Source organism: Balearica regulorum, chromosome 8 (assembly GCF_011004875.1).
Source record: "Balearica regulorum gibbericeps isolate bBalReg1 chromosome 8, bBalReg1.pri, whole genome shotgun sequence".
Lineage (NCBI taxonomy): Eukaryota > Metazoa > Chordata > Aves > Gruiformes > Gruidae > Balearica > Balearica regulorum.
The window spans coordinates 4,706,880-4,732,098 of NC_046191.1; the positions used below are offsets into that span (position 1 = coordinate 4,706,880).

A 25,219-nucleotide genomic window follows, 5' to 3' on the forward strand; every position below is an offset into this window, starting at 1 on the left:
TACCAAGCCTCCATTGTTCTGTCTTAAAGAATAAACTATTACAGAGAACTCATACGTGAATTTGCTTTTTTCTTTCAAGGATTAAACAGGAGCAGATCGTAACTTCCTTTAAATGCATCTATTATTCATGAGTATTCAATAAGTTTTATTACGGGCTTAAAAACAACAGCATATCTATCTTTATACTCAATTCCAATCTGCTCCCTACCTGTGTTCTGAAACTCACATTTTACATTTAGATGTGATTGACCATGAAAGTTACAGGGTAATATGTGTTTCCTGAGTAAAGACACAGATGAGTATCTGGCCAATGTTCATTTTTCACATTAGTTTGCTGTAAATAATCTTACAAGCAATTTTTCCACTTCCTTTCTGTAGGAATCTCTGCAAGTAGGTTAGCATACTGTGGCTTGCAGAAAGCTGACACACAGTATTTATGAACAGAGAGGAAGTAAATTAATTTCAGTGTTTGATTCAACATTGGAGAAAGGCTTTTTGCAGTATTTATTCACCACAGTAATAAGAGAAGGTACGGTCCCTCCTCTAGTCCGGCCATGTTACCAGACAAGGAAAATTCTGCTGAGTTAGGACTACAGACGAGCGGTGAAAGAAAGAGATGCTTCATTTCTCAGTGTGCATCCCATACAGCCAGTCCTATAATGACAGTCCAGCCGTCATTATTTGTTACATGCGCAGTGGAGGAATAGGTGGAGAAATGAACCATGCATGTAAGGTAACACCCTTTGTTTAAGCAATTACCATTTTTTGCAATTACATATACAAGGGTCATTTGGGGTTTTCCTTCCCTTACAGTCTGGGTTTCCTGTGAGGAAGAAGAGCTGAAATACAGGAACAAGTGGCTGCACACCATTTCCAGCAGCGTAGCAGACCTTCCTCATTGACACAAGTTTAGGAACCACATCTGAATCTCCAAACTTCCTGATGTTCTCCCTTTGAAAGGAGGGAAGATGGGGAAGGAGATGGGTGGAGAGCGTGAAGAGGCGGTTCTATCCTTTTAAAGGCCTTGCAAACACAGCAGAACTGCTCCCATAACCTTAAATCTATCATAAAAAGTAGGTTGCAATACAAGTGGGAAATGCAAGGAAATGTTTCAACTAATAAATGTGCTGGACTGGCACCAAACTTCTGCTTAAAACCTGTTTATAATAAACGATTACTTACATCATTGCAAGATCATTACAGGACTCAGAGATCGAAGAGTACCTGGTTCATCTGGTTGAGACCTGGAAAACACAGTGTCACATATCGGCAAACAACACCAGCAATCAACATATTTTTTACAAGGGCTGTTAGAACAGGAGGAAATGTTCAAACCCAACCTGCTGGGCCACTCTGTGACCTAATCCTAGCCAGAGAGAAGAAAATCTGCCATTCACTAGAGCACCACCGATAAAAGAGAAAAACTTCAATTCACTAGCTAAGAACATCAGTTTGGGTTGTACTGCAGATAACTTTTAAGACTCCAAAAGGGTTAATGGGACCCTAGAGATAATAAATACATTATGCAGCTGTGTAGGTGCTAGGAAGATGAATATAGGTTGATTTTTACAAACTTAACCTATGCAGAGTGAGTCATAATTTGTACCTTGCGTCATTCAATAAATGGGTCTTTTCAAAGTCAACCCACTGTGAATGGGCTGCTAGCTCTCGAAAAGCAAGAACCCTGCTCTCCTGCCCACAGGCTGCCGAGTTGTAGGATCAAAAAGCTATTCTCCCTAGATTACACTGTGATGGAAATAATAGGATCTAAACAAACAACTACGTGTCTGTGGGCTTGCTCTTAAAAGGTCTAAAGGTTTTGATTGAAACAAATGTTTTTATATCATGAAAGATTCATTCTTAATCGTAAATGTGCATTCTTCTCATTGCTACTGCTGCTGTGCCTCGTAACATTCTTTCTTGATTCAATCATGCCTCACATCAACTTTTTAATTAATACTTTCATTCGGAAAACCTTGAAAGTTTAGATAAATAACATTTGCTTTTGTGCATTTCAACCGTAAGCTTCTGTGTGAAGGAACTTTTTCTATTTTGTAGTCACCCAGGGGAAAGAAAAGCAAGTAGAGAGGAGGTCTGCATGTTCACAGGGATCTCAGCACTGAGAAGACAGAATAATCATCTTTTGTTGAATGCGAAAATAACGAAAAACAAAGTAAACAATACCCTTTTGTTCTGCACAAGAAAGGAAGGGCTTTAATAGTCTTTAAACGAGATAGAAAATTTCCATCCAAATGGAACCATGGAGTAGGTAGACACATTACAACGATTTGGAGTTCAGTGATTAAATTTAATACTGTGCCAAACAGTGATTAGTTGATGAAGGGCATTCATAAATAGAATAGAAACAAGGGAAGTGTGACTCCAGTATAGCATTGGGCCTCCAGTGCAGTTTGGTGTTAGGCTTTCTACTTTAATAACAGGGTCAAATGAAAAAAAGTTTAATTCGATTTATTTCCCTAAGGAAATTAAGTGGAATTGTAAACACAGGCTGACTGGTACATATTACTAAAACTTCAGCATTCGGGGTCAGATCCAAGAAAAGGGCTTAGGTACCAACTGAAGCGCAGAAACGTATCCTTTTCTTCAGCATTTTTCCAGCTCGCTAACTCAATCGCCCCCGCTCAGAGTACTGGTACATGTGAATCCCATTACTAGACACTGAATTTTCCTAACTCACTGTGTGGGCAAAGTAGTATCCCAATTAAGGCTTCTGAATCCCAGCCTCAGAGCTGGGTACCCATGTCCTTTACGGATCTTTGCCTTAGTGCATTAAAATCCCTTGTTGAGCCCAGTGTGACACATTGTCCTTAACACTGTACATACGTGACTAATGATCCAGGAGAATAGGAGCATAAATCCTTTTTAACTTAGCTGTGGTCTCTCCTAAGCCTGTCTAACCCAGGCAGCAAGCATGTGGTGCGCAGAAAAGTCAGCAGCAATACATGAGCCCCATGCACACAGATAGATCAGGCCAACTTCAGCAAATAGTCACTGGTTTTGCAGAGGAGGACAAGCAAGATTGTCCTCTGGATTTATAGAATGAAAAGTTAGCCCCTGAACTCTGAGAAGTGACCCCTGAAGGAAAGAAAATTTTCACTTCAGTTTCTGCTAAAAGAACTGCTCCAGCCCATCCCAGTATCTTCAGTATCAGTATCTGAAGTCTCACATACTATAAGCCTCACATAATATGTCTCACAAAATATAAGCAAAATCAAGCTGAGATATATGTGCAGCAGAAGACAAGGCTCTTCTATATGCAGTTCTTTTCCTTTTCTATCAATCACCATCTATTCCTACAGCCCAAGCAAAGGCCATCATCATTCTAATTTGAAGTAAGTCGTCTTACTTTAAAATCTGTTTTGGACCAGACCTGCTCTTAGCTGCATTAGTATGAATCTGCTGTCTTTTCATGGACTTCTCCAACTACATTCTGGTGTAAGCAAGACCAGAACCTTATTTTGGTGATAATTTGCAGGGTTATGCTAAAGGTCAACATTGGGGCAGGCCACAGATTTTGCTGAAATCTCATGTATTTATGGGGAAAAGAATTTACAGTTATGAATCACTACAACAGCAACATGATTTAAAAAATGATAACTTGTAGATAATGTTTCAAGCATCTTGCTTAAAATTTTAAATCCATCCATCAGTTTACAATAATTAATCACCAAGCATGTTATGTGTGCTAAGTTAGCTGCAGCTTTCATTACAAGAAAATAAAAAAGTCTAGGAAAAACTGTCTTGGATTCTCTATTTAACGCTTCAAATGAATGGCTGTGTAAAGCTCCTATCAGTATCCTCTGTCACACGCAACTTCCCTGACTGCCAGAGGGCCCGGGAGCTTTTCTCATCAGTGGCAGAAGCAAGTGATTTGCACCTTAAAAAAATTTCAGACTTATTCTTTGCGTATGATTTGTGTTCCAGGTGGTGGTAAGAGGTAAATCCTAGAGGCTTTCTGCACAATGGTTGAATGCCAAGAAGCAGAGCAGTTTACTGGAAGAGCAGCAGCTTCTAATGTCTTTGTAATGACAGCTTTAACCAGAAAGGTACAATATTTTATATTCTGCGAAGCTGAGTTAGACCGTTTTGGCAAAGAGTCTGTCTGTCTACCAAGGGTGGGGTAGGTATTTACTATCTATATAATGACTTCCCACTGCAAGTGGGTCAGGTAATTCAACTAACTAACCAAAACTGCCTTTGGTCGAGCCTGGTGGAAGTCTAGCCTGTAAGTAAATAGTCCCTCTGCTACAGAGTGCACATCCTCCGTCATGTGATGTCTCAGTCATTTCCTGGTACTGCCACTCCAATACTTCACTTTATCTCCCTCTGATTGTAACATCGGCAGTTTCACCGCTGAGGTTGCTGTTGCTGCACTTTCTGGTGTCACTGGCCTGCTGTGAACTGAAAAAATACCTGCTGAAAAAAACAGTCAAGCACTTGAATGATACCAGAGGCTCCTTCTTTCTCTGCCTTTGTTGTAGCACACCAGGCTCGTCCAGCTCCAAGCCAAATGTTTCAGAATCCAGCCTGCACAAATAATCAGGTTTTAAACAAAAACTGCAGCAGAAGATCAGCTTGTTGCATGTGATCGGTGTAATGCCTGGCCTTCCCTCAACCTCAGCCTGGATGCCTTACATTAAAACACGTGGATTGTGTTCTGGCATTTGGAGTGGGGTAGAAGGTATTGTGGGGGGGGTGGGGTGGTAAATCCCAAACTTGGCAAGATTGCAGAGGTGCTGCCTTGCACAGTGGTTAAGAAATAACTCATTTCTGGTTGAAGTGTTAAAGGAAAGGTATGAAGTAACTTGAATGGTAAGAAATAACTGCCAGCTCCTACCCTGTTCCTGCAGGCACTATGGATGGAGCAGGCTCCCCTGTCTGGTGGCAAATCTCACTTCTGCACAAAGCAGCCTCCCCATCAGCCTGTGCAGCTCCTGAGAGAGCTGCTGGGAAAGGATGTAGTGGTTATTGAAAAGATCCTGCAAGTATTCAGAACACAGCTGTTTGTTTGCCAAAAACACAGTGGTATGGCTTTGTTCACAATAAACATTTTGGGTCACGCTGTTCATATTGCACCAATTCACTAAATTGTCTAGCTCTGAAAGTGAGCGGAAATTTTGATAAGCTTTGCAGTAACAACTCCTTCTAAGAAAGTCAAAGTTATTCCAGCAAACTGCAGTTGAACTACAAAAAGAGAGGTCCTGAGGAGCAAGGAGATCCTGCAGACACAAGTCAGCGTGACCAAGAGGTGTCACCACGTTTCATAGTTCAGTTCTTTACTAGAAACCAAGTCAGCAAAACAAAAAGATGTTCACAGACTCTAATGGGCTTTGGATTAGACTGATGTCTTCTGGGGAACAGCTTCATGAATCCTGGCAGTTTAGAGTAGCTCTTTTAAAACAAATGAGCAAGTTAGTTCATAGATGGACTATGTTATCATGAAAAGTTTTTGCTTGTCTGTCAAAACAAGCATACTCCTGTAAAGAACAAATGAATGTCAATATTATTCCTAAATGTATTTCAAAATTAATACTGTAACCATGTGTCACTGAAAAGTACTCTGTTTTGATCTTCACAAGGTTATCCCAGTTGCTTCGCCCCATAAAATTAACCACAAACACAACAGTGAATGAGTCAGAACACAAAGCTGACTCTAAGAGAAGGGATAAATGCCTCCAGAGAGCACAGCAAGCAGGAGACACAAAGTACAGTTAAGGGTGCAGCGGTGTGTAGTAACAGATGAAAGAACAGGGACTGGGATAAAGAGAGAACACTTTTCTGTTAAAATTCTCATTTATTTCAATCTCCTCCACCTCCCACCAAGGCAAATGACTCTTGCAGGGTCTGGAACACCTGATCTGATGGACCAAAGTCTGAACTGGAAAGACGTGAGCTACAAGATGCAAGCTCTGAGCAGGAAGGTGGCCCACAGGCTCTGGCACCTCTGCGCAGGGGCTTACACAAAAAGTTTCCGAGGGGCTTACACAAAAAGTTCTTTCAAAAGTGCTCCATAAAACACACCTGAAGAAAGACCGTTAGGAGGAGACTCGGTTTAGCTCTGTTCTCTTCTGTTTAGCTCAGGTGGTGTTTTTTCACACACAGAAACACATGTACAGACTTAGTACACCATACAATGCCTCAGTAAAGTCATCAAGTGGTGGTTATAACTTCATCCAAGATCAACAAGGTCTTTTTCCACAAGCGATCCTTTGTGTTTGGGAAGCCTTTGCCCTGAATTTTACTGTCTCCCAATCAACTAACAGGTGCTCTGCAGTCAAACACAAGCTATTTAAGGCCAACCTGCATAACAACTTCCCAGGCTGGCGAGCAATCTGAACTAGCAGTTAGGTACTGGAATAGGTAAGTTAAGTTTTATTCAGACAAACAGAAACACTCCCAACAGGAAAAGAAAGGGACAGAAAAAACGAGGGAAAATGGTATCTGTCGTGGTTGCCATTTAGTTTTCTCTTTTGTATGTTGGTGTAACTCTCAAAGAAGAGAACGAGGTTCCCAAAACCAGACGCTGTGGTAATCTGACATTATACAGTGGTTGTTCTTAAAACTTTCCAGTTTTGTTTCGGTCAATAACATAATGTACTGATTGTATATGTGATATTTTCTCTACTTTCACAGGGCACATATAGCCATATACTGCTAATACTGAAAGCATGTTATTTCAGGGAATTTGACTTTTATTTTTTTCCCTGGAGAAAGCACTTTGGGGTAGGAAAAAAAATTAAAAAGCTCTCTCAGCTAGATGCCAGATGTGTCATTTTGCAATGTAAAGCCACGTCAGAATTTTATAAGCCGTGCAACTGCTCATTTGTGTACCATTCCCAGATCATATTTTTAAAGTTTCTAGGATCATTGTATTGTATGGTATAAAATGTGATGTTTCTCTTATAAATATATAATCCTGTTAAGAGAACTGTATATATGCTGCCTTATGTCCCCAGATGGGCAGAACCATACTCCTGGTTTCTTTGGTCTGATGCCACCCAGGAAAGGCTTCTGGATTGTTATAAATTCTTGTGAACCAGAAGAGACTGCTGCTGTGCTCCTCTACTGACAGTCCTAAAAAACATGTCAGCCAAACTCAGAGGATGTGGGAAGGATGTCAGTGCCTTGCAGTTCATTCAGATGAGGAAACAGAGAGGAGAATATCAAACAAAGACAAAATATGCTTCGAAGTCTGGTGTATGCCTCCAGTAACTTGTTGAACTGCAAGGAGCAATCATTGCTTTCACTTAGTCAATACAAGAGTAAGCAACAGGCTCACATCACAACCTCATCAGAGTCCCTCCAGTCGCAGAGGCAGAGGGCACAGGGTGACACTTGGTCTAGAAAGTAAGTTGGTGCAAAGGTGCACGAGAAGGCCTATGCAAGCGGTATTGCTGGAAAGAAGTCTGCTGGGCAACAAACATGCATAAGCTCTCATGAACTCTTGGATGTATAAAGTAATACTCATTTGCTGAGATGCTATACAATTACTCAAGTGAAATGCATCCCTGCAGAATTGCTAAGTTTCCAGGCAATGATGGAATGATATTATTCAGGAGACTGTGACATTACTGTAAGTGCCATCGTTTCTGCTACTGTAATGTTTCAGTTTGCATAAAACCAAAACTCTTGCCTCTTCTCTGTCCTCTTCTTCCCCTATGCCAATACACAAGTTCTGGCACTGCATCTCTTTTATATTTAATCATAACTATTGATATTTATGGAGCATGTGAATACATGGGCAGGAGAGACAAAGATGAAAGATGTTCATTGGCACTGCTGGCTGTGAAACAAGAAAGGTTGTGTCACAGGGAGCATGTCAAACCCATAAATAGCACCTATGGTGTTATAATAACAAAAAAGAAAAGTATTTTTACTGTGTAGTCTTAACATGTGTTATACCAGGCCCACTAACACACACACATAGGAACAGCCATAGCAGTGAGAACCAGCAGAGCTCCAGAAACTATTCCATAACAAAAAGCGGCAGGGAGGCCAGAGCATCACAGATGCAGCTACAAGACAGACAGGATCTTCCCATGTACAATGGGACACTTACTGGGATATACAGGGCTCTGCATAGGAACTGCCTCTGCTTGCACCAAAAAAAGGCATTGCTTGTGCACGACCAACTAATGGCTAGAATTAGATACGCACAGGGGATGGCAGCTTACATCATTTCAACCTGGACAGGCCTGCTAGACAGACCGGAGGTCAGCAGGTGCAGAGACTTGCTCTTTGAAGACTCTTACTCAGTATCAGTTGAGCAACAGGTTATCAGCGTGGGTTGCTTCCGTATACGGTCATGACCCGTAAGAGTGGAAGAACTTGTTTTGTCGTAGTGGAGGGATTTTCCTGAACTAGGTTAAATAATATTTATTTAACTAAAGCCTGCAGTTGCTGGAGCTGCTCTGGATTGACATTAGCATAACTGAGATCTTTAATCTTCTTTCATCTGCTACAATGCAGAACTTCAGCATCTATTCATTTTTGTATTCATTCAATGTTCATACCAGAAACTGAGAACTGGTTTTCTGGATCCCTCGATCCTTCAGACAGAGAAATCTGACAATTTCTCAAACCACAGGAAACTTAAAAATAGCACTTGTTCCAGCACAGCTACACATTGTTGTTCTTGAAATCTGGGTTAGAAAATACTTACAGAGTCTCTAAAAGAGAGAGGCCTGAAGCAAAGCGTCTCTATTACTGCATTCCTTTATTTAAACAATTAACCCTGTGAATAGAAGAGCCACTGAAGCCAGATTCGCTCTTGGTTTTGTTCCTTCAGACTAATTCCTACACGGATTCCCCAGTGTCTGGCAAGTGTTTCATCTCCACTGCAATCACCTCCTGGGGAAAGGGGGAGGCACAACAGTGGGAAACACACTGGGGCCTCTGCACTGTATTCAACTTTTTATTTTTGCTAAACTTACAGGATTTTATTTTCAAGACCTCCACCCTTCTAATTTGAAGAACAGGTTGAAAAGTTACTGGAGGAGAAATTCAGACATTTCTTTAGCAAACCATGGTAAATATTTTCTCTGCCCTGCAAACTTTATCACCTGAAGGAACCAGGTTCTAGTGACAGTTTTGCAGAAATCCACTGGAGCACTCTACAAAGCGCTTTTTAGGATTACTTCCAGGAAAGCAGAACACAAACCTCACCTGGCACAAATCAACAGCCTCTACTGAAGGCAGCAATTTTGCATTTATCTACCCTTCACCCTCATACTTCAGGGGCGCTACCAGTGCTGTTTGCTCTGGAGGAGAAGACCCTCATAGACTAAAGTCCATTAACAGCTCCAGATTTAGACTCAGATGGACGCTACTGTGGAGTGCTACTGCTAAATATGCCCACCAAAATGTTTTATTAGCCCACACAGCAACTGCAGCTGCCTCCTTCTCCCTACCTGAGCACACTTGCATTTAAGGATCTTTCTGGCTAGCAAAATTCAAGACATTACATTTTCCAGCAGCTAGGGTTTGGTGCAGTCTAATAAAACAACGAAAGAAGAACAATATATGTTTCACCTTAATCCAGTTTAGGGACCTACATTTACTTAATATGCATTTGCCTATTTTTAGCAGCCTCTCAATATTATACACTACTTCTCTTCCCCCTTTTTTACACTTCAGGTGCAATATTTCAACAACTAAAGGGATAACTTTCACTGCAAAGATGCTTAACAGTGTTTTCAATTATAGTCTGCTTGTGACGAGCCTACAGTGTAAGAACTGAAGACTTCCTCATAATTCTTTTTAAGTACAGACTATTAACACAGGGCTGTAAGTGTCTGGACAGAATCTACACAGAGTGAAGAGGTTATGATTTGCAAATTATGTTTCTTTTCCAGTGTAGGTGGATCAGTATGCACTTGGGAGTAAATCAGCTATCTTTTGGGAATGTTTCCAGTTAACTCCATTCTAGCCACATTTGCTTTGTTTGGTTCTGCTTCAGGAACTGAAACTAGCTTGGCTCCAGCACTAAATAACTGAGCAGGAAATAGCAGAAGGTTTACCATACACAGGCTGGCCAGGGGTGGAGCGATATATTGAACTAAAAATACAGCAAAGATTTGTTTGGGGAGATTCAGATTGGTTCCATTTTAATTAGGACATCTACAAGCTCCCAATGCTGGTGATTAAATTATCTTCATTGAAAACACATTCACATAATCAAATGTCACCATGCTTCAAAAAGAGAAATATTGAGACACAAATGCTTAATGCCCCAAAATGAGGATCTGGTAAAAAAATGCATTTTGTACTTTGTCAGTTTGTCCCTGTGCCCTTTAGCAGCTACGGTGCCTCCCTCTGCCCCATCCCACACACTATGGGGTCACAGGAAACTTTTAGCTGCACATCAGAAAATTCAGTAATAATGCTAACCTGATAGGAAGTTCAGTCATGGGCAGGTATGGTTGAAACTGAGGGAAAGGTAGGAATAGCCTCAAGCACTCAGACGAAAAGTGGCAAGCAAAATACAATGCTGCAAATGCTATATAAAATTTGAGGAAATTTTGGCAAGGGAATAGTTGCGAACCAAGTCCCCAAGTCATTAGCAGGACAGAATTGAGAACCAAAATATGCTTACAATCAAGAGTTCAAATCCTTCAAACTACTGTCCAATCTTCTCATTAACTTGCTATAAAGATGGAGTAAAAAGTTGTTTGTGCCCTTAGCTACCACTGATATACACTAAGGTAGTAGCATCAGTGCAATCAGTGAATCAAGACAAAACAACGAGAAATGAAATCCACTTCCAGACTTGGGTAGCAAACTCTAGGTTTGACCCTATGTTATTCTTTGAACAATAAATATTTTACTGTCTCCCAATCGCATTCTGGAAGAATGAATCCTACTCCAGATCTTAACCGGACTGCAAAAATAAAACCTAGACAGCTCATTTATTGATACTATGAAATATCCAAACAAGTAATTTTATTGCTATTAAGCAAAATATAACAGCTGGAAAAATAAACCTCAAGCTGTCATTGAGAGTTCAGCTGCAGAGAAAGAAAGTGAAATGGTTGAAAAAACCAGAAAAAGCACTTCCCAAGGAACACTGAGAATGGGGTGAGCCCCAGTTGCTCTGATTGCTGGCAGATCAGTGTGGCTGTTTGGTTTGATGGATGAAGAGATAGGAAATCAGGTGGGAAAGTGCCCCCGTGAAAGTAAATCTGCATTGTATCTAATCCACTAGGGAGGAAAACTGTGGGAAAAAAATATTGTTGGCAAAGTACGAGGCACGCAAGCCTGCTGCACTATTCTTGCTCAACTTCAGAGGAAAACAGGAGCACAGATGTTAACACAGGGGTCTCCCCAGTCTGGAAAAAAAAAAAAAAAAAGGCAAAGAAAAGAGTGCCTATCCAAGAAAGTTACTCCTATCATTACAAGTCTTTCCAGTTCTATTTAAAGAAAGCAAAAGAGCCAACAGAAGAAGCTGTGTTTTGCAGCTCTGCATAAACACCCGCAGATAAGGGTGGTACCAGGTGTCAGCTAGCCCTGCAAAGTCACTGAAATGTCAAGGATTGTTTTTCCTCTACTCCCTTTCTCTTTCCTCCGACTGGGAACTGCCAATGTTTATTTAAAAGATATCCCTTGTATTTGGCAAGAATGCCAGCAGGGCAGACGTTAATGGATTATTATTTGAAGCTGGAAGCCAGCCAAGGTGATAAGGATAGCCTGCCTACCCAAAGGCCCAAAGCCATGCCATTAACAGTGGGAGTCAGAAATGAAATCGTCCTGCCAGATGCTTTGCTATACTGAGTACAGCAGAGACTTTAAAAGCGAGCTGCCTCCAACTTATTTTGATCTGACCTATAAAAAATAATTAAATAAAAGGCAGACACAGGCTATAATGGGGGACTAATCCATCTGCAAGACCCAGGTCTGATTCTTCTCTTTTGCAGCAGCGTGGAGAATTTGTTCAAACCACCGTGAAGTCATTGCGAATGTTTCTGTTCACTTCTCTGCCCTTGAACTAGATCTCAACCTGGAATCCCTGAACTCAACTGCTACAAGCAGCACAAGTGAGAGAGCTCATTGCGTTGCTGCAGCTTCAACAGTAAAACAACAACAAAAACATGCCTCAGTTTTAGCTCTGCTCCAAAGAGGAGGAGCATGTCTTTGTGTAGCTATCCCCACAGGAAAACGGTTAATGCCAGTACCCCCTGAGAAGGCAATCCTGAAGGAATGTGGTATTTTGTGTCTGAGACATATTTAGATTAACATTGTTTACTATTAATCTTCTTCTCTGCAAAGCCCTTTCTTTCTCCACAGATGAAAAACGACCAGTATCACTCCACCCTTGTTATCATATGTTCTTTGGAAGACGACCTTTTCCATGGCCCATCAGACAGTGTACACTGTAATTAAGGTGCTTATGATACAATTTGGTAAAAGCAGGAGCTGGGGGCACAGTAGCATTTACAGCTGTGATTGAAAGCCTTAAAGGTTATGTGGAATTTACCAAGTAGTAATTTTATCTGTTTGGAACTGGCAAAAAAAAGAAACTTTGTGCTCATTTGAGAAGTTGGTCTGCCACTAATGAAGTTGAAATAAGTGGAGCTGCTTTCCTCCTTCTCATGAATGCAGGCAATGAAGTATTACCCCAGACAGGTGTTCCCTCCGAAAACAGAACACGCATAAAGATTTAGCTACTTTGTTTCTCTGGATTTCTTTTTTCTCACCTTAAACATGCCTAAAGCAAACCCAGAGGCTCACATACTCACGTACGTCAGGGAGAACACACAGGCCACCTTTGCTGGTGATCCCTCCTGGCTCTAACATGGACCACATTAAAGTCTGTTTCAGAACATGATAACACCCTCATGTAGAGCAGTCAGTCATTTCATAGCAAGGGTGATGGCTAATACTTCCGAAGGAAATTCAGTGCCGAAATAAAAATACATTTCTTTACTTACTTCTGACATTCCCTTGTGCCTTTGTGCAACCGCTCCTGAGGTTTTTAAGCAGGATTGTTCTCTGAAAGAGAACCAGCAGCACAAAATTCAGACATCTGGAGCTGTCGAGCCATCCTCAGTATCCAGGCAGTCATCAGGAAAGTGCTGAGTACAGGTCAAGATAGAACTAATCTAATGGCAAACCTGCAGTCTGGAAGTTGGTCTGGCTTTTCTGTCTGCTTTTCATACTATGTCAGTATTGCAGACATTTGAGTATTTGTCCTGTAGCTAAGGCAGCATAGCATGGCTGATTCTGAATGGTTCTGTCCTCTCCCTACTAATTCTCTGAAAGAAGAATAAGGAAGGAAAAAAACCCCTCTTTTTCATCTGATATTCCCGACAAGTTTCTTGATGGGAAGATATGTAAGGTTACAAAGACAAAGTCTTTTTGATGGATGCATCAAGAATTAAATGAGATTGAAGATATTCTACTTTCTGAAGGTAATTTACATTTTTAGGTTAATGCCTAAGTAGGAATACACAATTTAACCAACTCTAGACTTATTTTACTCCATAGTCCCCAAGGAGAATTTTTGCAACGGAAAGGTGTTAATCGCTGAAACTCTACTGGGTTGTCAACAGTGAAAGTTATTGAATTCTTGGATGTAACTTTATATCAGCATCAATTCCTGTGGTGATTATTTACTGTGGAGGTTGTTTGGTGTCTAAGTGCCTTGGTCTCATAGCCATGAATTACCGGAGCTTAAGAAAGGTAAGTCACCCATGCAGGTAGTGCAAGGGGTCTCCAGGCTGTGAGGGCACAGGAAAAACAGTTTGTAGAGAAAAAGAGTGCTGCTGCAAAGAGGGATAAACAACTGGGCCTGTAAACGCCATTTATTACTGTTTCTTTATCATTCACTAGGAAACAAAGATTGTGTTTCTCAGCAGCAGTTTTACCATTACAAACAGCAATCTGATTCCATGGTATCACAGCTTATTCCTAGCACTAGGAGTGGGTGCACCAAGGAAGGACAGATGGAGGCTGTGCCACAATCAGCATTCAGTAGGGTGTCTGTCCTCACCCACTCATCTGCCTTCTCATTCCTCTCTGAGTGCACTGGGACTGCTTCGACCCCACCCCATAAGCTGTTTCTTCCACGCTGTCTCCTTAGTTGTTTTTCAAGAGCTTTCTTGCTGCCCACATGTGTCTCCTCCTCCTCCCCTTGGATGCTGTTTTCTACAGAAGCAACAGATTGCTGTGATGTTGTCCTTTTGATCTAATGAGAAAAACTCCCACAACAATGATGTGCATGTCTGTCTTTCCACGTTATTTAGCAAGGGGGCTTGGAGGCACACATCTCTTCCAGAATCCTACTTTTTCTGTAGGTCCTACCTTTCCTGCTACTGATCTCTCAGCTTAATAAGCCTTTCTCGCCCCAGCCACAAATCTGCATTGTTTCCTTTTGCTCTCACAGGGCAGCTATCAGAGCCCCCGCACTTTACCTGCCCTCCCTGGTGGACTGCTGCTACTATGCTCCAAGATAAAACCTTTCACACGCAGCAAGTGCGGGAATTACCTCGATCTCACTACGCATAACCTGACGTGCGAAGCTTGCTAAGTTCTTAGTCATTGTATGTTTGTCCACGGCTTGAGCATAACACAGGATTTTCTGAAGTCAGACACAAAAGCCTACCGGGCTTCAGTCGGGGCAGAATGGGCTCCAGGGTCCCGGCCAAAACACCAGACAGCACGCGTCCATTTTCTCTGCTATCTCACCTCTGACAATACCTCATCAACAGGATGAGCTCTTTGTGGTTGAGCTTTACAGGGATATCAGGTTTCTTTCTCATTTTTGCTCATGATCATCTTATGCCTGAATCATGGACTTAAGGATGGATTTTAAAACTGGCAATGATGACTCCTTGTACCGATACTATTCTAAGATCTCAAAAACCTATATTCTCACACAAATAAACTTAGCCTTTCAAATAATCCGGAGAAGAGAAGAAATAGTTGTACTTATCTTACGACAGACAGTGAGGTAGTTACAAGTCTGCCAAAAGACAAACCTGGGCATTGGTGGTAAGAGAACCCAGCTCCGACACTTGCTATCCAAATAGTTTTCTAAATCACTTGGAGTATCAGCTAACAAATCATCTGAGTCTTTGTGCTGTGGTTAATCTCAGTGCAGAATGCAGCACTGCTTAGCACAAAAGCTAACTCTCATTGACTGAAGAAAGTCTGAAAGTGCATTTTCTCACTCATTAGAAGTCATACCTATCAAACAAGCTTAGCGCAATAGACAAGATCAATTCTTTGCCTCTTATTCCCCTCAACAATGTAACACACCTCAGGATTATGGGGTTCTTTTTAGAAAATTTTCCTTTACACATCTTTCTCAGCACTTTATTGGATCGCTTATATTTCTCTATAAATTCCACCTGCCTTCCAAAGTCTCCTGCCTCCCCCTACAACAGCACTGGTGGGCTCTTTCTACCACTGGTACTGACTCAGCCTGGGACCATGTACAATTTGCTACAACTCCCAGGGCAGCAGTTTGAACCCCATAAAACAGCTACTTCACTTCGGGAGGCTTGAAAGACTTATGTATGCCAAGTGCTAGCTGAGCTCCTCCCATGCAGACACCTGATGAGAGTGTCACAAACTAGTAAGGGTCCGGTCAGCAAGGATGCTGTGCTCTCTTGAAAGACACAGTCGGAAAAGTAGGTCTGATACGGTGTGGGAGATGGGCTTCACATACCAAGGCTGGCTGCTCCTACACCTCTCCCCCAGAGAGGCCACAATATTAATCTATGATGTGACACATCAATGTATACATTGGGGAACCTCATGGAAGTTAAGACCCATAAGCTCCTGTGCGAAGCCACCTTGAAACATCTGGCAAGCCCTAGGCACAGCAAGGACAAAAGGGTCTATGTTGCATATGTAACTAGCTTGAACTCAATCCGTTCAGCATATGATGCAGAGTCCTCTGTACATTTAGGGACCAACCAGCAGCAGGACTCCTGTGTGCTGCTGCTGCTATGGGGGAGGAGGTCACCCAAATCGGGGATCCCAGCTTTAAGAGAGCAACACACATGGGATTCTTATCCACGAATAAAGTGTCTTTCCATCACTGCCACGCAGACTGAATCTCTCTGAGAGGATGTAGACACACAACACAAGACAAGTCTCACACATGTGCATACCTCTACCCTTTTCAAACTTCAGAGTGCCCATGTTTTTGCTGGTGTAAAAGTGTCTTTTTGGTCACAGCAAGGCAGGACTATGAGCATCCATTCTGAACATACTCCCCGAGAGCACAACTGTGCTGCTCCCATGCACTTCATTAAAGGGGAAAGAACAAAGAGCAATGCTCCTGGAGCTGTTAGGTTGAATACCGGGTTTCGTTTGCCTCATTTTGCCATCATCTTGAAGGCAAAAATAGGGGGTCGGAAGGCACCAGGAGAGAAAAGCATCATAAATCATTGACTGTATTAGCAGGAGGCTGGATTGGCAAGCCATGCTCATTTAGCTACCTTAAACTTCATCCAACCTGCTTATCCCTCAGCTGCAGGAATAACAGACCACTTGAAAGGTAATATTTTTGCTATTAGTGAAGAAAGGAAAAAATGTGATCTTTGCCGTAGCATGGGAATAATTTTTCCAGAGCTACATACTATGAGCCTGAGTGAATACTGCTATTTTTGGCAATAGCCCTCCTGCTTAGGTCACATCAATAATTTTAATGCTTTATTTGTGGTTTGGGCTGTAAGCAATGGTGAAAGCCTGCAGAGAAAAAAAAAAGTGGCAAAATTTGCTAAATAATTTTGAGTTCATGACATTCATAAAAATACATGAATGTTTTTGGAATTCTTAGAGTCCATACATGCTCATAAAGCTGAGCTATGAAAGCATTTTATTTTACATATGCAAACATCACTGAATTACTCTTTATGAGGTTTTAATTGGACCTTTAAGGTTTCAGTGGTTACAATGACAGACTGTCAAACACATTCTTAGATTCCTGTGTCTTGCAATGCCATGAATACAGAGAATCTCATGTTTTGTCCCAGTAGCATTTTTCTCAGTATTTTTCATTTTTTGTATCACAGCAGCACCCAGAAGTCCCACTCAGAGATCAGGGCTCTGGTGTTTCAGGTGCTGCATAAACAAAGAACTAAACTAGACTTTCAAGGTCTCAAAGCACTTTACGTTTTATGGGGAGATATTTCACTACAATAATTACAGCTTATAATGTATCATCTTCCTTGCACTCCTACAGTGGTTTTGACCCCATGTAGATGGCCTGCTTTTCAGAGCTGCAGAGATCCCAGAGCTCCCTTTGAACATCATTTCTCCTCCCATGTGCTGCTGCTTACTTTTTCTTTTCCCAAATCTGCTTTGGGAAAAAAAAAAAAAGCCACTGGATTATATTTGGAATAAGATGTACCATAGGTGGGTACTTGTCCAGCCAAAAAATATGTTGTTTCCCAAAGCTCATTGCAGACTGGTCACAGAGTTTAAGCCACTATTATTTCAGAAGAAAAAGCTTGATTCTTAACTGGAGTAAATCAGCAAAGCTCAGTGGATCTACACTGATCAACTCTAGAGTTGGCTCAAGTCACAGTAATATGCACTGAGCAAAACCACTTCATCGCGGAAAAATGTAAAAACTGCAGGCGCATCTGAACACCTAGGACTGGACAGAAAAGGGCTCACTTGCTCCAGAAAAGTCTTCCCTTCCTCTATTTACAGAGCTTGTCAAAAGTATCTTTGATTTGTCAAAAATACACAAAAAAGTATCTAGTTGATCATCCCTACAAAAACCACATTAAAGCATGAACTTGCTCGTAAAAGTCCCAAACCACCCAAATATTCACGATTTCTCAAGTACAAGAGGAATCATACTCTAGTTAGTCATGTACTCAGGTTACTGTAGTTAGGCATGTACTTAATTACTCAGTTGGATCAGTCAAGGAAAGGTATTAGCTGGGACAAATTCTGTCTCCAACAAAATCAAGTCATGAAGATACTATTAGCATTCATGAAAGAATAAAGGTATTCTCATATTTTTAACAGGCAAACTACTACACAGAAGCATCAATTCAGGCTCAGCATATCTACTTTAGGACTGTTGCTAAGTTAGTAACTTAGGCTAGAAGAGGAATAATTACTTCTACTACTCCATAGCAACTCTCTTTTTTTCCTAAAAATTACATGTTTAAGTTCTGCAAATTCTGCAGCCAACGTCAGATTCAAAATAATCACAAACATTAACAGAAGGCAGAGTAAAAGTGCAAGAAGGGAAACTCTAGTGCCTTCCTCCAGTCAACAAATACATATTAATGAGGTCAGGCTGAGACTTACACATACAGGGTTAAGTGACCAGTAAATTTTATTTTATTTTTTTTTAATTGGAAGCTAACAGCGTAGCAAGGCCATCTGCACCATGTTTACAACACCATGTACTGGTTGCAATTAGAAGTTGTGGATTTGATCATTAGTTTGTTGGTTTAAACACAAATGCATTGGCTGAAATACAGTCATGCTGGGTTTAATAACAGCAATTGCAGAGTGCATTATTTTAGTTCATGTTAGTACTATGAAGACTTGGGGAAAAACTGCTTGGCAGACAAACCCATCTTTTAAATTCTGTGGAGCAAACAACTGACACGTTGGCTCCTTGCCCCTTAATCAAAGTACCCAGAAAGTACATCTGGACCAGTTTCCCAGCTGGGCAGTACAGCATATTCTGGGCTACAGCCCCAACAGGCCCCTTCTACGGGTACTCCTCCCTTCTTTGAAGAACCTCAAAAAGCATCAAGCCAGACACTGAGAATGAGAAGGACCTATAAATCAGCAGCCCTCTGGACTTGACACGCATCTCAAGGGCAAGAGACCAATTCCAGTGAGTGATCCAGAAAACATAATGTACTCTCTTCAAAATGAAACCCCAATCCTAAAATGTAGTGATTAAGAACATTCCTGGAAGCTGGAGATAGAGGTTCAAGTTCCTCTGGAGAAAAGGGACTAGAACTCAACTTTCCTACAGGCTGGGTAAGAATTACCTTTATTAGGCTCACATTTTTTAATTCTATAAATCTAATTACTAGTATTTGATAAAACAGCGACACATTAACAACAAAGAAAATATTATCAATTATCAGACAAATTAAAGATGACGCTAACTGGGAGCAGTAACGACTGCATTTTCTAGCAAAATTACAGTTCTGAAAAATAACTTGAAATTACAAAATATTAATGTACAGCCACCTTGATCAATTGATTGTGCCTTCTCAATCGTTCATAACCAATAACGGCAATTGCAGCAGGATCTTCGCTTAGAAGATGGGAGTTTTCACAATGTCTCTCTGCAAGATGATGGGTTATCTTTCATCACATTGCAACACGTTCAAATTGTGTAGACTATCCTCAGCCCAAGAACATCCCTCCCTTTTCATGCATCTCTTTAAAACCAAAATCGGTATTTTCAAGTATTGCAGCTTTGCTGCATAACCTTCTAGCTCAAGCTGCTGCCTGAGGCGCAGTTACTGTGAATCATTATGTAGAAAAATATTACCCAGCATAAGGCAGCAAAGGTACATTAGAAAGAATATCAGTATCTATATACCTAGAGCCTGACACACCAGAGAATCATACCAGTATAACTTGATGAGAACGAGCGAATTTACAATAGCATAAAGCTGGAATAACAGTGGTTGAAAGGAACTAAATAAGGAACTCAAACTGATTAGGGGCCATAAGGGAACATGTGGCCTCAATCATGACAACACTGCATTTTGAGAACAAAAACTACTTCTCCCTTTCATAGGGACGCTTCTTGAATTACATACTCCTTTGAGACAGGAGACATGCAAGGCCATGATACACAGATAACCACTAGCCTAGGCAAAAGAATTCCTTCTGCTCTACACTACTTTAATTATCTTAAGCAGGATTTTACAAATAAAAAGCACTACTTCCTAGCCCCTCATTTCAGTATATTCCACCCGTCACAATATATTCCAGGGACCACAAACCACAAGCCAAATATGCCCTCTGATTTCAGTTCAAATAGCATATGGCCAAGGGTTTCCGAGTTATTATTTGATAATACTGAAAGGTATTACAGTGTGTGGTCCATCAAAGGCATCTGAACAGTTCATGCACTCTACAGCAAAGGAAGGTTTTCCCATGCTGGTGGATTTTAGCCTGCCTGTAATTTGAAAAGGATGATTTTTAGAGCTGGTTACAATTTAAACCTTCCAACTTTAAGCCAGTTTTGGACTATGTCAATGTTCATTAGGGAGAGAAAGATGAGAATAAATCCATTAAAATTTAGAAAGTTTTAGATGACCATATTTGTTTTGCTTCACATTTGGAGGGCTTCAGCATCCTTGTACAAGTGGTATTACACAGAGTAAATGCAGCATCATGAACTCTAGTTCAGAAAAGGAGCACAATTTTGTAGTTGAAATCATCGTGATGTCTCCTCACACATCAGAAATTTACATTTTAGCCTAATATGCAAAAACAGTATGTAAATGTCTTTTCCCCCTCCCATCCTTAATAACTTTCAAACCAACAAGCAGATTTCAAAGACATTTAACAGAGCAGAAGAGATTTCTAAGATATTAAACTTCCATGAACTGTGTGAAAACAGGTATGTGGGTAGACAAGAAAAAGGTGATTAGTGCTTCCAGCAAGGGAAAGGTTGCAAAATGGGCTTGCACTTAATGAGACATCGCTGACTATTTTCCATGCTGGAAATGAGAAGTATGATACTTTTCCCAGTGGTGAGATATTTAATTACAGTTTTGACCTTATATTCACAAAAAAAATCCAACACAGAAAACCAGAGTCAATGTATTTTACTACTCCTCCTTTGGACTAAGCTCCTTGTTTGGAAAACAAGGTAACAAGAAAACTTTGTGGTTAAAATAGTTAAAACGTGATGTTGACCTGCAGGTGAAAGCAAGTGTGCAAACAAAGAGAAGACAATAGCGGCATTTTAATTTAAGAAAAAAAAAATAAAAAAAGAAGGAGCACCTGCTAAGTTTGATCAGATTTCCTCCTCTCACCCCAACCTGCAAATACAAACAGATGGGGTGCCTCGGGTAAAAGATATCTGGCAGCATGGAACGATCTCTTCCCACTGGTAATGAGTAGATGGATCATATTATCTTAGTAAAGTAAATATGATTTTTAGCCAAAATGCCAGTTGTATTTCATGGTTTTTTTCCTTCCATTTCTGAACAGATCATGCTGGGTTCAAGGTGAAATCACTCAGCATGTTGCTAGGATTGATCTGTTGAAAATTATGGATTAAAAAAACCCACCCAAACCAATAGCAAATGACCAAATGCTGCCGCTGTCACACATTTCATTTGGGTCATTGCTGCAAACTTATCATTTGTACTGGGCAAAGACCTCCTGATGCAATTAATTCCTTTTAAAGAATTGTAAAGACAAGTAATGTTCATGAGGTTGAGCACGGAGTTTCACCTTGTCGCCTGCACAGGAGTCCAGGAAGGCTGCACAAAGCAGTCATTCACAGAACAGGAGGGCTCTCATTGACAGAAACACTTTCCAAAACATTCTTAACTGGAATTTTGGTGGAAGGTGTTACACAGCTCCAAATATTTGTTTCTTTGTTTCCATGGGAACAACAGCACAGTGGTTTAATAATAAAACAACATCGATTCTCTGAGCTGAGAGAGTGCCTTGATTTTTGTTTTGAGTTAAAGATTTATTTTTCCAAGATTTTCCCCTCTCCCCACCAACCAACGAGTTGCACAGTTTAATGCCCTTTCAGTACTTTGGCAGGGGATCCAAAACACTAAAGGTAAATCTTGCAAAACTTGTATTATCCTGCTGCATATTATAAGTCAAGCATTGCATTAAACACATTCTAAGGAGTCTATATTTTGTAGACTTAGGTTATTTCATATCAGATCTTTAACATATGCAATTGTTCGATCACCTCCTCTCTGTATTATGGAGACCTGATGTAACGTCATTGGAGGGAATGGAGTCCAGAAGTTAGGGTGTAAGTGTTGTCAGCACTTGAACTTCTAATCCAAGTTGCAAAAAGAAGGGAGGAAGTTTAAAGGCGGTTATTCACGCAACTTTATTTTAAAATTTTCTTCTACCTAATTCAAACCTCCTCTCCAGTCCATAGGAAGAGGAAAACTCTTCCAGAGGGTAAATCAGAGCAGAAGTTTACTTGAAAAGCTTCTGCAAAAGGCAGCTCAGAGTGAACTCTTCATTAACTACACAGACAATGCAGAGACAGTACCCTCTTATGTTAGGCACCTAAATTAAAGTTTAAAGTTGGGCTGCATTTACATCCCCCAGGGACTGTGCATAATTTTGCTCAAGTTACTGTCCCTGAAAGTGGTAGGTCTATTGTGTAAAAAACTGGAATTGTGACACTCATTTCATCAGTGGTTTGGAGACTGAAGGAATTTTTTTGCTAATGTGACAGCAATGTGTGCTCATACCTTATTCCCAAACCTGATGTACATATTTGAATATGTACAATTCCTATTAAAATATCTGATGCTCTTGGACCATCAACTGGAATTGGAGATTCTCAAAGCACATAAAGGATGATCTTGCCTCTCAATGGGATGTGGATGTTTAGGTACATTCTATGCCTTTTGTTCTCCTAAGCATTAGTATCACTTATATTATTTAAAAAAAACCCATGTAAATTGTGGCCTAGGTGGCCGCTTTGCTAGAAGGGAATCTTGTATGATAGACTATGGAAGAGTATAAGGAGAATCTCAGCACTAGTAAATACTAACCATGCCACTGGAAAATAAATAGAGACTGACAAATTATTGTTGATGTAATCCCTGTGAGAGTGTCTAGACTAAGGGAGTCAAACCTGCTGTCCGTAGGCTGAAGCTGGCTCCCTGGAGTCTTTCCACCAGCCTACAGTTTCTTGTGCAATATCCACTGCAATTCAGCTGACAGGCACCTGCTTGCTCGTCGTCCGAGAAGGCCAGAGAGTGTAGACAGAGAGACGGGGAATGAATTCTGCTCTCCCCCACAGCTGTCTTGTCTTTCACTTCTGCTCCTCCAGCCCAGAAGCAATGCAGGAATCCCCCAAACATCTACTATGTCTCCATCCCTACATCAGGCACAGCATCTCCAGGTCTGGAGAGCATCTGATTCTCTCAGCCTTACTTTGTGTTCACAGATCTGAAAGCGGTTACTTTTCCACAAGCAGTGCCTCCCTTTTGTCTCCTGCCAAGGAAAAAGAGTCAAGATGCAAAGGAAAGATATTTTTTTTTTCAAGTGGAGATGAAGAGAAAGGTACTGGAAGAAACCCAAGCAAGAGCCAGAAATGACTAACATGGAGAGAAAGGCCCAGAACAACTAGAAGTTAGAGGAAAAGCTGGGATAGAGATTCCTTGAGGAATCAACCCCTATGGAGTGAGAAGTAAGAGGCACAGAAACATTTCATCAAGGCATTTTCTTCTTTAGGCAAAAAAGTCTTTTGTTACTTCAAATGAAATCTGTAACACTCAAAAATAAATAAATCTCTCAGCAGTGTGACAGGAGTGCAAAATGTGTCTCTTCGCTCATCACCCACAGACTTGAAATTTGGCCCTTGCCAAGGTGTACAACCACTTAAATAGCAGTGCTGTAAATCAAAAGGTCCCCACAGTCTCCACACAAGCAAGAGTTTGAAGGTCACTAAGCATGATGCAACAGTCAGGCATGAAATATCTCTAACCAGACCTGGTACTTGTACCTTATCATCAATACTGGGGGAAAAAAATCTATGATCCACCTGTGCTCCTTCACATCTGTCAGGATGGGGCGAGATAAGGCAAGCAGAAGCTAACAAATTGGTTCAGTGCACAGTCAGACAGACAATACAGTACAGCCACCCTGCTAAAACATAAAAACCAGCTTCCCCCAGCAGGGTGGAAATGATAACTTCCCTGAGATTTGGCAGATCAAATAGTTGTGGGCAGTTTTGACATTTCCCTAACGTTTAAATCTCTCATCAGGCAGGTGACTTCATTCTTTATGCCAAATAAACAATCCAACGCTTGCTCACAGTAAGGAGGCTCTTGTAGTTATCTCCATGCCATCACATCACCAACATCAAAGAGTAAGAACACCCCCTTCCCAGTGACGAAACTACCCCAGTACCTGTGGTAATTCAAGGCCTGATCCACCACCCGTTTTGTGAGAGGTGGCACAACGTGGACATCGACTGATGCGTGAGCTGGTAGAGACAGTGATTCCCAAGACAACCTGCTTTGCTCCCAGCAACTGCATGTGGTCTCGATGGCCAGCTGTCTAACCACCACCACGGGCTGGACGGTCTTGCTGTTTTCCAGGCAAGTGACTATCATTGCCAGTTTGATTAAATTACAGATGCTTTGAGAGACTTAAGTAAATTATCAACATGAGCAGAGTAATCAAAACTATCAAACACAAGAAAACATTAGTTGTGCTTCAGCTCAGGAGGGAAGAGGCTCCACAGATACTTTGAGTCTTGGGGGAAAAGCCCTCGACTACTCAGAGAGAGAGAATCCAAATAAATCCCATTTCCTTGGGGAACTTACATCTTGCTCTCAGCCTGCCTTTCATATCAGTCTCTATTTAAGCTCTTTCACTGGACTTTTGGCTGAAACCCACCACCTATGTGTTGTTTTCCCAAGGCCTGAGAAGACTTGTCTGACTCAGGGCAGAACAGGCAACCTATAAAACAGGCAGGGAACCCACTTGACTTGGTGACATTACAACCAATCTACACAAACAGACCTAATCTGCTTTTCTTCCAGCCAAACAGTGCTTTTATTTTTTTAGTTGCTTCCACCATCTCTATGTTACTAATGACTACGACCAAAGAGAAAAATACAGAGAAGGAAAACAAAAAACAACAACAAAAAAGGAAAACCCTCTGTCAAAAAACATTCCCTATGCCAGAAGTATTAGTTAACAGTCTGATTACTGGAAGGCAGTCTAATGCCTTGCTTAACTAGAAGACAAGACCCGAAACCTGACAACAATATGTGAATTAACTCCTCCCCAACCCTTACTGGGGGCTGTAACCTTTCTGCAGAGGGAACTCTCCTCTTGGTTAATGTATCCCCATTACACGCACCGCATGCATCTCACCTGGCCACACAAAGGACTAACCATGCTCTGAGGCAGAGACAGAAGACCCGTGAAACTGTCAAGGTAAAGGTGCTTTTTCCTTTTGTAAGTAGAAGTCACTCAAGAAGGAAATTCAAACCTTTTGAGCCATTCTGAGATTTTG

General features: G+C 41.1%; 1 protein-coding gene across 13 annotated transcripts in view; it reads right to left on the minus strand.

The window, feature by feature from the left end:
* The window catches only part of FGGY (FGGY carbohydrate kinase domain containing), a 320,610-nt gene that overhangs the window by 233,472 nt on the left and 61,919 nt on the right, over positions 1-25,219 (minus strand). For 11 of the 13 annotated variants that reach the window (XM_075759257.1, XM_075759256.1, XM_075759269.1 and 8 more), the window contains one exon: positions 1,183-1,244. The gene's annotated coding sequence lies outside the window, so the exon portion shown is untranslated. Of the gene's footprint in view, positions 1-1,182; positions 1,245-4,858; positions 4,968-10,615; positions 10,667-25,219 lie in introns of all 13 variants that reach the window. The other 2 variants (XM_075759258.1, XM_075759259.1) reach the window with 2 other exon arrangements.